Source organism: Gossypium hirsutum, chromosome D11, assembly GCF_007990345.1.
Source record: "Gossypium hirsutum isolate 1008001.06 chromosome D11, Gossypium_hirsutum_v2.1, whole genome shotgun sequence".
NCBI classification, from domain to species: domain Eukaryota; kingdom Viridiplantae; phylum Streptophyta; class Magnoliopsida; order Malvales; family Malvaceae; genus Gossypium; species Gossypium hirsutum.
In genome coordinates, this window is record NC_053447.1 from 16,879,260 (window position 1) to 16,887,146 (window position 7,887).

Here is a 7,887-nt window from a genome sequence, read left to right on the forward strand (position 1 = left end):
TTTTTTTCCTATATAAACCCTCAAATTCTCAATTTTAACAATTTAATTCTCAATTTATTGTTCTCAATTGTCAATTCTCGATTTTTTTTGATAAAATGATTGGGGACTTTATTGAAATAACCAAATAGCAAACAAAGCCCAAATTTTTTAGGCCCGGTCACAACTGAATGAAAAAGGGAAATTCAGCTTCATGAGATGATAGCCTCCTAAAATTAAAAGGAAACAAAGCATTAAATGAAAAGTAAACAGAAAATCAACCCCAATCAAATCCTAAAACGGCTGGCATCCATTTCTACCGTGTAGTCAAATCGTTATCCAACCTTCTGACGATAGCAATTCCCCAAAAATAGTATTAAGTTTGCTATCTGTTTTGAAAACATTTCTTCCATTCTCTCCTTCAATCCAGGTTTCTTGGTCCTCTCCTCTTCCAGGCAAGAACATGCCGATCCAGATCTGCTCCCATCAGGTAAACGTTTTCCTCTCTGTCAAGAGCACTTTTTGCCAACTTATGCGCATTCGAGTTCTCTGATCTATGAATGTATTGAAAATTTAGTTTCTGGAAACATGATTTCTTATTTTGGATATCGTTGATAATAGCCCCAATCATTGATTTATCTATTGAATTCTTTTGACATTTTTTATGACTGTTTTGGCGTCCCCCATGATTCTGATTGATGGCATTCTTAGTGAGATTCCTAACTTTATACTTTCCAAACATGCGTACGCCTCTACTGCGAACGAGGAAGAAACCTTGTTACGAATCACTGTCTTAAGCACCAGCAAATCCCCTTTTTGGTCCCATCCTACCAGTCCTGTTGCTGACTTGAAGCTTCTTCTGTCAAATGCTGCGTCAAACTGAATCACTGCTTTTGGTAATTCCTCTTGAGCCCTGCAATTTCTGATCATAGCTTTCTGTATATTCATTTCTCTTAGTCCCTCATTCTCTTCCACTTGTCTTTGAATACTTTGTGCTAAAGCTCGTCCCGTTTTATTTTTCCCTTCATATATAAACTGGTTTCTGGAGACCCAAATTGACCGTAAAAAATAACAAAAAAGTTGACACTGAGCATCATTTCCTTTCTTAAAAACCCAGGTTAGCCACTCCCAAAGACTTTGATTTATGTTATCCATGACCCAGGACATATTTAACGAGTTCCACATTTCTTTTATTATAGGGCACTCTCGGAATTCATGGAGACTTTCTTCGAACCAGGACCGACAGTGAGGATATTCATCATCAGTAATGACTTTCTTGCATCTGAGATTAACAAAATTGGGAATATAGTCCCAGGACATTCTCTAGATAGTCATTGTAATTTTTGGGGGAATTTATAAACCCCATAATTTTCTGTAAAATTCCTTAGATTCGGTCTGTAATACATAATCAGTAGGATTTAAAGTAGCCTCTTGTAATAGTTTATAGGCGCTACGTACAGAAAATTCGCCGGATAATTCTCCCTTCCAAACTTGGATGTCTTCATGATCTATCTCAGCTAACGGCATCTGTAAAATTTTCTGAGCTGTTTTCGCTTGAAAGGTATTATTAATCAAATCCTTCCTCCATTTCGTACTTGAATTATCAATGAGATTTGAAACTAATTGTAGTTCCCCATTATTTGATTTGCTTTGTCCTTCAACTCTGTCGATTCCCTATATCCAACAGTCCTCCCAAATAGAGATTTTGTCTCCCCTACCTACTCTCCAGCACAATCCTTTTTGGAGTAGACCTTTTGCTGCCCAAATACTCCGCCAGGTGAGTGAAGGTAAATTCGCCAACTCTGCCTTAAGAAAACATGATCGTGGATAATATTTTGCTTTTAGAACTCTGGCTAATAAAGAATTTGGATTATTAATAAGTTGACATCCTTTTTTTGTCAGTAATAAAATATTAAATTGAGTAAGATTTCTAAAACCCAAGCCACCGTTTTCTTTCAAGGAACAAAGATTTTTCCAGGTGCACCAATGGATTCCCCTTTTCCCATGCCCTTTCTGCCACCAGAACTTGTCTATGGTACCCTCCATATCGTCGCATAGTGCTTTAGGTAATAAAAAACATGCCATCATGTAAGTCAGAATAGCCTGAAGAATAGCCTTTATGAATACTTCTTTCCCTCCCTGCGATAATAATCTAATGCTCCAATTATCAATACATTTTTTGATTTTGTCTTTCAAATTCTGAAAAGATTTTTTTTCCTCTGACCCACCATTATAGGTAATCCTAAACAACGTTCTGGTTCATTAGAGCTTCGTACCCCCAAAAGATTGACAACTAATCTTTTATCCTCCTCCATTGTATTCTTGCTGAAAAAAAGTTGATTTATCAAAATTAACACATTGTCCTGAGGAAGACTTGTATTCGCATAGAATGTTCATGACAAGATTAGCTCCCCTGCTTTGCTTCTCCAAACAGAATGCAATCATCTGCAAATAATAAATGGGATATCTGCGGGCCATTTCTACTGATCCTTACTCCTTTTAGAAGACCCTTGGTTGTTGCTAGTTTCAATAGGCTTGACAGCCCTTCTCCACATAAAAGGAATAAAAACGGGCTAAGTGGATCCCCTTGTCTAAGTCCTCTAGTTGGGTAGAATTTTTCTCCACTATGTCCATTGATAATTACTGAATAAGAGACTGTAGTAACACAATTCATGATAGTATTTACCCAACTTTGATCAAACCCCATTTTTAGCATTATCTTGTTTAAGAAATCCCATTCCACTCTGTCATATGTTTTAATCATATCAAGTTTAACAGCCATATACCTTTTTTTCCCCAATCTCTTTTGTTTTAGCTTGTGCAATATTTCATAGGCTAATAGCACATTATTCAAAATCAATCGATTCGGCACAAAAGCACTTTGCGCCTCATCAACACATTTTCCAATGACTCTACTTAATCGATTTGCTATAGCCTTTGCGATGATTTTATAGAGAACATTACATAGGCTAATTGGCTTGAATTGTGACATATTAGTGAGACTAGGAATTTTTGGAATAAGTACTATATTTGTAGAATTAATTGGACTTACCTCCCTAACACCGTTTAATATCTGTAAGCAAAAGGTGGTGACATTATCCCCGACAGTTTACCAACACTTCTAATAAAAGAGGGCTGGAAAACCATCTTCTCCTGGTGCCTTCGTTGGTCCCTTGGCAAAAATTGGTTCCCTAATTTCATCTTTGGTATATACTGTTGTCAACTTCCGATTGTCTTCCTCATAGATACACCATTCAATTCCTTCTAATATGTGATCTTACTTCCCTCTTCATTCTTTTGAAAACAACCTTTTGAAGTAAAACCGTGCTACACCTTCCATATCTTGCAAGTCCCCAATCTCTTTTCCGTCTTCGTTTTTTAGCTTATGAATGAGATTCTTGTTCCTTCTCTGTGACGCTTGGCCATGAAAAAAATATGTATTCTTATCCCCATATTTTATCCAATTTATATGAGCCCTCTGTTCCCAGTAACATTCTTCTTTTTCAAACTCAAAATTTAAATTGATTTTCGTATCAATCAATTCCTAAAAAGTCTTATCATATCTTTCTTCCTCAGCCAGCTCCGTTAGTTTCCTTATGAGAACTTGTTTTGTCTTCTTTATTTCATTTTGGGTTTTCTCAGCCCACCTTTGTAATCCTTTTTCAAAGAATCCAGTTTCTGTACCAGCTCTTCTAATGATTTCTCCGACAAGCTCTTAACTTCATTATCAAAAGACTCTTCCAAGGACCACCAAGCTTTAAATTTAAAATTATAGCTCCTTCTTCATTCTTCATGCCTCCTCGTGTTAATAAGAAGTGAACAGTGATCTGAAAAAGAGTGCACTAAATGCTGAACTCTCACATCTTGAAACATATTAAACCATTCCGTATTAGGAACTCATCTGTCTAATCTTTCTTGTATGTTCGTCTCCGGTAAATTTTCTCTTTCCCAAGTGAACCAGCTGCATTCATAGCCCACATCGTACAAATGACATTCCTTGAGTGTTCTTCGAAATAATTCCATTCTCCTCTCATCTCTAGGCAATCCTTCTTTCTTTTCAAAACCATACATAATTTCATTGAAATCACCAGCAACAAACCATGGGAAATCCTCATTAGTAGCCAGACTTTTTAGAACAGCCCATGAATCATTTCTATCCTGCACATATGGGGATCTATAGAAACCTGTAAATCTCCATTTGTATCCTTTTTCCTTATCATCTACGAACACATCAATATGTCTTTTAGAGAAACTAAACATTATATCAACCTCATTTCTCCATGCTAAGCACAATCCTTCTCTCGTACCTTCTGGTTCAACTTCAATGCCGTTCGTATAACCACATCTTCTACGAAATCGTTCCATCTAATGTCTTCCTAGTTTTGTCTCCATAAAGAAGACTATTTAGGGATTATGTAACTTCAGCATCTACCGAAGTCTTTTAACCGTTCGTAGTCTCCCCAAGACACGGATGTTTTAACTATTATTTTCATTGTGTCCTGTCGGCTTGCCTCTTGGAAGCCGCCGATGATAAAAGGTTGAATTCCATCATTTTTCTATTTCTTGTATTTGTATTATCTCTTTCTACGTTAATGAAAAGATCTTCCATCTCCCTCTGTTTCGCTTTTTCCCTTCCTCCCCAACTAAGGTCTCATCTTCTAAATCATGTTCCATTGCCATATTCATCTGACTCGATCCAAATTTGCCCTCTCACCTTTCTATAGAATTGGATCAATAACTTTTCCCCTTCATTCTTTTTTATTTTCATCCCCATGTCTTGATCCTTTGGATCAATTTTCCACCCATCTTCCTTTCCCTTTTCCTTCTTCCTCTTCTCGTAGCCATATACTATTCATTGAAAGGGCTCTTCGAGATTGCGCTCGCAATGAAAAATCCCATCCCAATTCATCTGTATCTGCCCCTGTCCACAGAAGGAATCGTTATACCCCAATCTTCCACAATAGAAACAAAAAAGTGATAATCGTTCATATTTAAACTTGACATATGACCTAACTCCATTGTATAAAACCTGTTTCTTCCTTTTCAGAGGCTTCCTAACATCGATCTGTACTCTTACCCTCATATAATTACGATTTTCCTTTCTTAGATTTGAGGTATCATATTCCAGAAAGACACTTAAAAAATTACCAAGTTGGATTGCTAATTTTTTAGAGAATAATCCAATAGGAACATCATGAATTTGGACCCTAAAAGGAGTACAAATTAGCGGTACTTTTAATGGATCTTCGTCTCTTCCCAACTTGTTCAATAATAGTAGGTGGTTATTAAAAGTCCATGGTAAACCTTTTAGAACCCTTTCCACATCCATATAATGATAAAATTGAAATAGATACCTTTTTACCCCCAGATCTCTAATTTTTGACCCCATAAATAGGGTGCCACAAGTTTGCCATAGTGCTTTTCATGGCTGGAAAGTGAATAACACTTGCTGTTAAAAAAGATCCCACAAGCTGGAACTCTCCCTCTTCACTTTGATTACCCAGATCTACCTAAATCTGCAGTAATTCTTCTTGTTCCTCATTAATTGATAATTGTGCTAATTCATTCTCCATGACTGCAGGTTTGATTACCAGAGTAACACAAGCACCACTTTTCCCAGACTTCAGAACAAGTAAAACCAGAAGCGTAGAGATCAACTGATAAAACAAAATACAGATGAAATAAGAAAACAAGACAAAACTCGTGCCAGCGGCGATAGACCTAAGCGTGCTAGGGCAGCAGACAATAGTCCTCGATTTTTTATTCTATATTCCCAATTCAAATTTTTTTTAAAAAAAATTGTCTAAATCCTTTGATTTTATTTTATTCATTTTTTGATGGTATATCAACTTATTCATTTGGATGACAAGTACATATCCGACGTTCAAATACAAATGGTAAGAAAATATTATGATGTTAAGAAAATATTATTAAATTATTTAATTTTAAATAGTTAGTTATTATGTTATTCATATTATTAATTTTTTATGTTTATATACTTAGGCCGAAAATTGAATTTTAGAGATGTACATTAACAACTTAAGCGAAGGTGCATCGGAGGTTATTCATGGACTCTTGCGAGATGCAGGCTTTTTGAAGGGACTAAATTGGATCCCCCGCTTATCAACGCTTCGTTCGAGAGATGGAGACTAGAGACAAACATGTTCCATTTTCCCTGCGGCGAGTGTACAATTACACTCGAGGACATCAGTTTACAACTCAGTCTACCAATTGATGAGGATGTCGTTACAAGGCTAGTTGTTAGTGTCGATTGGAGTGGAACATGCGAGAAACTGTTAGGGAATGTGTCGAACAAGTTTAGGGGTAGTCGAATCGAGACGAGATGGTTAGAGGGCAACTTCCAAACTATCGAGGCTTCAGTGAGCGACATTTAAAATGAAAAATTTGTGCAAGCATTCATCTTGAGGTTGATCGAGGGTTTGCTAATACTAAATAAATCTCGTAATCTGGTACACTTGAGGTGGCTACTACTACTAGTCGACTTGAGAGGAACAGGACAACTTAGTTGGGGATCGATGGAGCTGGTGACATTGTACCAAGAAATATGTCGAGCGATATCGAAAAAAGCTAAAATAGGCAGTTAAATACACTTTCTTTAATTGTGGGCATGGTATCGACTACCATTTTTACGCTCCTAACTGCAAATCTCTTACAAATTCCCACTCATAACATGGTAAATTTCATTTGATAATATTGTTACCATATAGGAATTTTCATTGTTGTAATTTTGAAATAACATATTTTTTGAATAGGTGGAACAACCCTACGAGACAAAGCACTAGCCATGCTCGAGCACATCCGACTAGGTTTAGATCAATAAACAGAAAAGGTTAGTTTATTAAGTTCAAAGTTATCAGTTTTTTACTCCAACATTTGAAATTAAATATTCATGTAACACCCAAAACTCGGCCTAGACATTATGGCCGAATTCGAAGTTGTCACAAGGTAGAGCTTTGAAAATAGGGTCGTTTCATCAAATCACTCAAGATTCATAGTTCATATTCGGTTATAACCATTTTTGAAAGTGTTATTTAATTCATTTATTTACCAAAACATAATTTAAAGCGGGCGTCTTAAAACTGTTATATTTTAGAAATCCAGTTCGTGTTTTCAAAAAAGTCTTTGTTTTCATAAAACTGTGTTTTCCATCATGCATCGCATTGAGAAAGTCAAAAACCGCCTCCAAAACCAAAATATCGACCAACAATTCAGAGAGTCCCAAAAATTACAAAATCTCAAATGAACAAGAATTATAAATAAAAACGTAATTTCCAAAGTAAAATAGTTTTCGATCAAGTGGTCACCGCTAAGCCTCCGTCGTACCAACCCGTCTAAGTCTGTGGATTACCTGGTACAGAATAGACAAGAAGACGTGAGTTTTTGTAAACTAAGTGTGTAACCCAACAAAAATAGACATTCAATACATATAGTAAACTCATACATAGTCAGACAAAGATTCAGATTCGGACCTAAGAATTTTACAGATTCAGATAATAGAACAAATATGCAGATTAGAAATACAGAATCCTACTCCCATCCTCTACACACCAACTCCGACCATCCTATCACACCATAATGTTCAGTCAAACTGCTAGAATATAGGCGATGATCGCCATATAGAACACTTCCTCCACATATACAAATCTCACCCCAATCAGATATATATAATCAGAGTTATCATACTCACATGCTCATATACAGACTTTAGATATATAAACATTAGACTAATCAGACATGCTTAATAGTATCATATTTAAAATAGAATATTAGACGAACAGATCACATTATTTTAGGGTTTGGTTAGCCGTTACAGACTCTACGGTAGGCCCACAGTCAATTAGAATTACCTGTGCGACCCTCAAGAAAACTTCTAAGTTATTGGCCCACACG

General features: G+C 36.2%; 1 long non-coding RNA gene across 7 annotated transcripts; it reads left to right on the top strand.

Annotated features, from left to right (window-relative positions):
- The first annotated feature begins 202 nt into the window (after positions 1-202).
- LOC107912639 (uncharacterized) lies at positions 203-6,919 on the top strand. 7 transcript variants are annotated; one of them, XR_001688239.2, is made up of 8 exons: positions 203-466; positions 688-872; positions 1,025-1,093; positions 1,176-1,537; positions 1,664-1,753; positions 5,558-5,873; positions 5,980-6,670; positions 6,750-6,916. It is a non-coding gene; the product is annotated as an uncharacterized lncRNA (long non-coding RNA). The 7 variants fall into 7 exon arrangements; XR_001688234.2 differs by having other exon boundaries at positions 1,664-1,763; positions 6,750-6,913; XR_001688235.2 differs by having other exon boundaries at positions 235-466; positions 978-1,093; positions 1,664-1,763; positions 6,750-6,919.
- Positions 6,920-7,887: the final 968 nt, after the last annotated feature.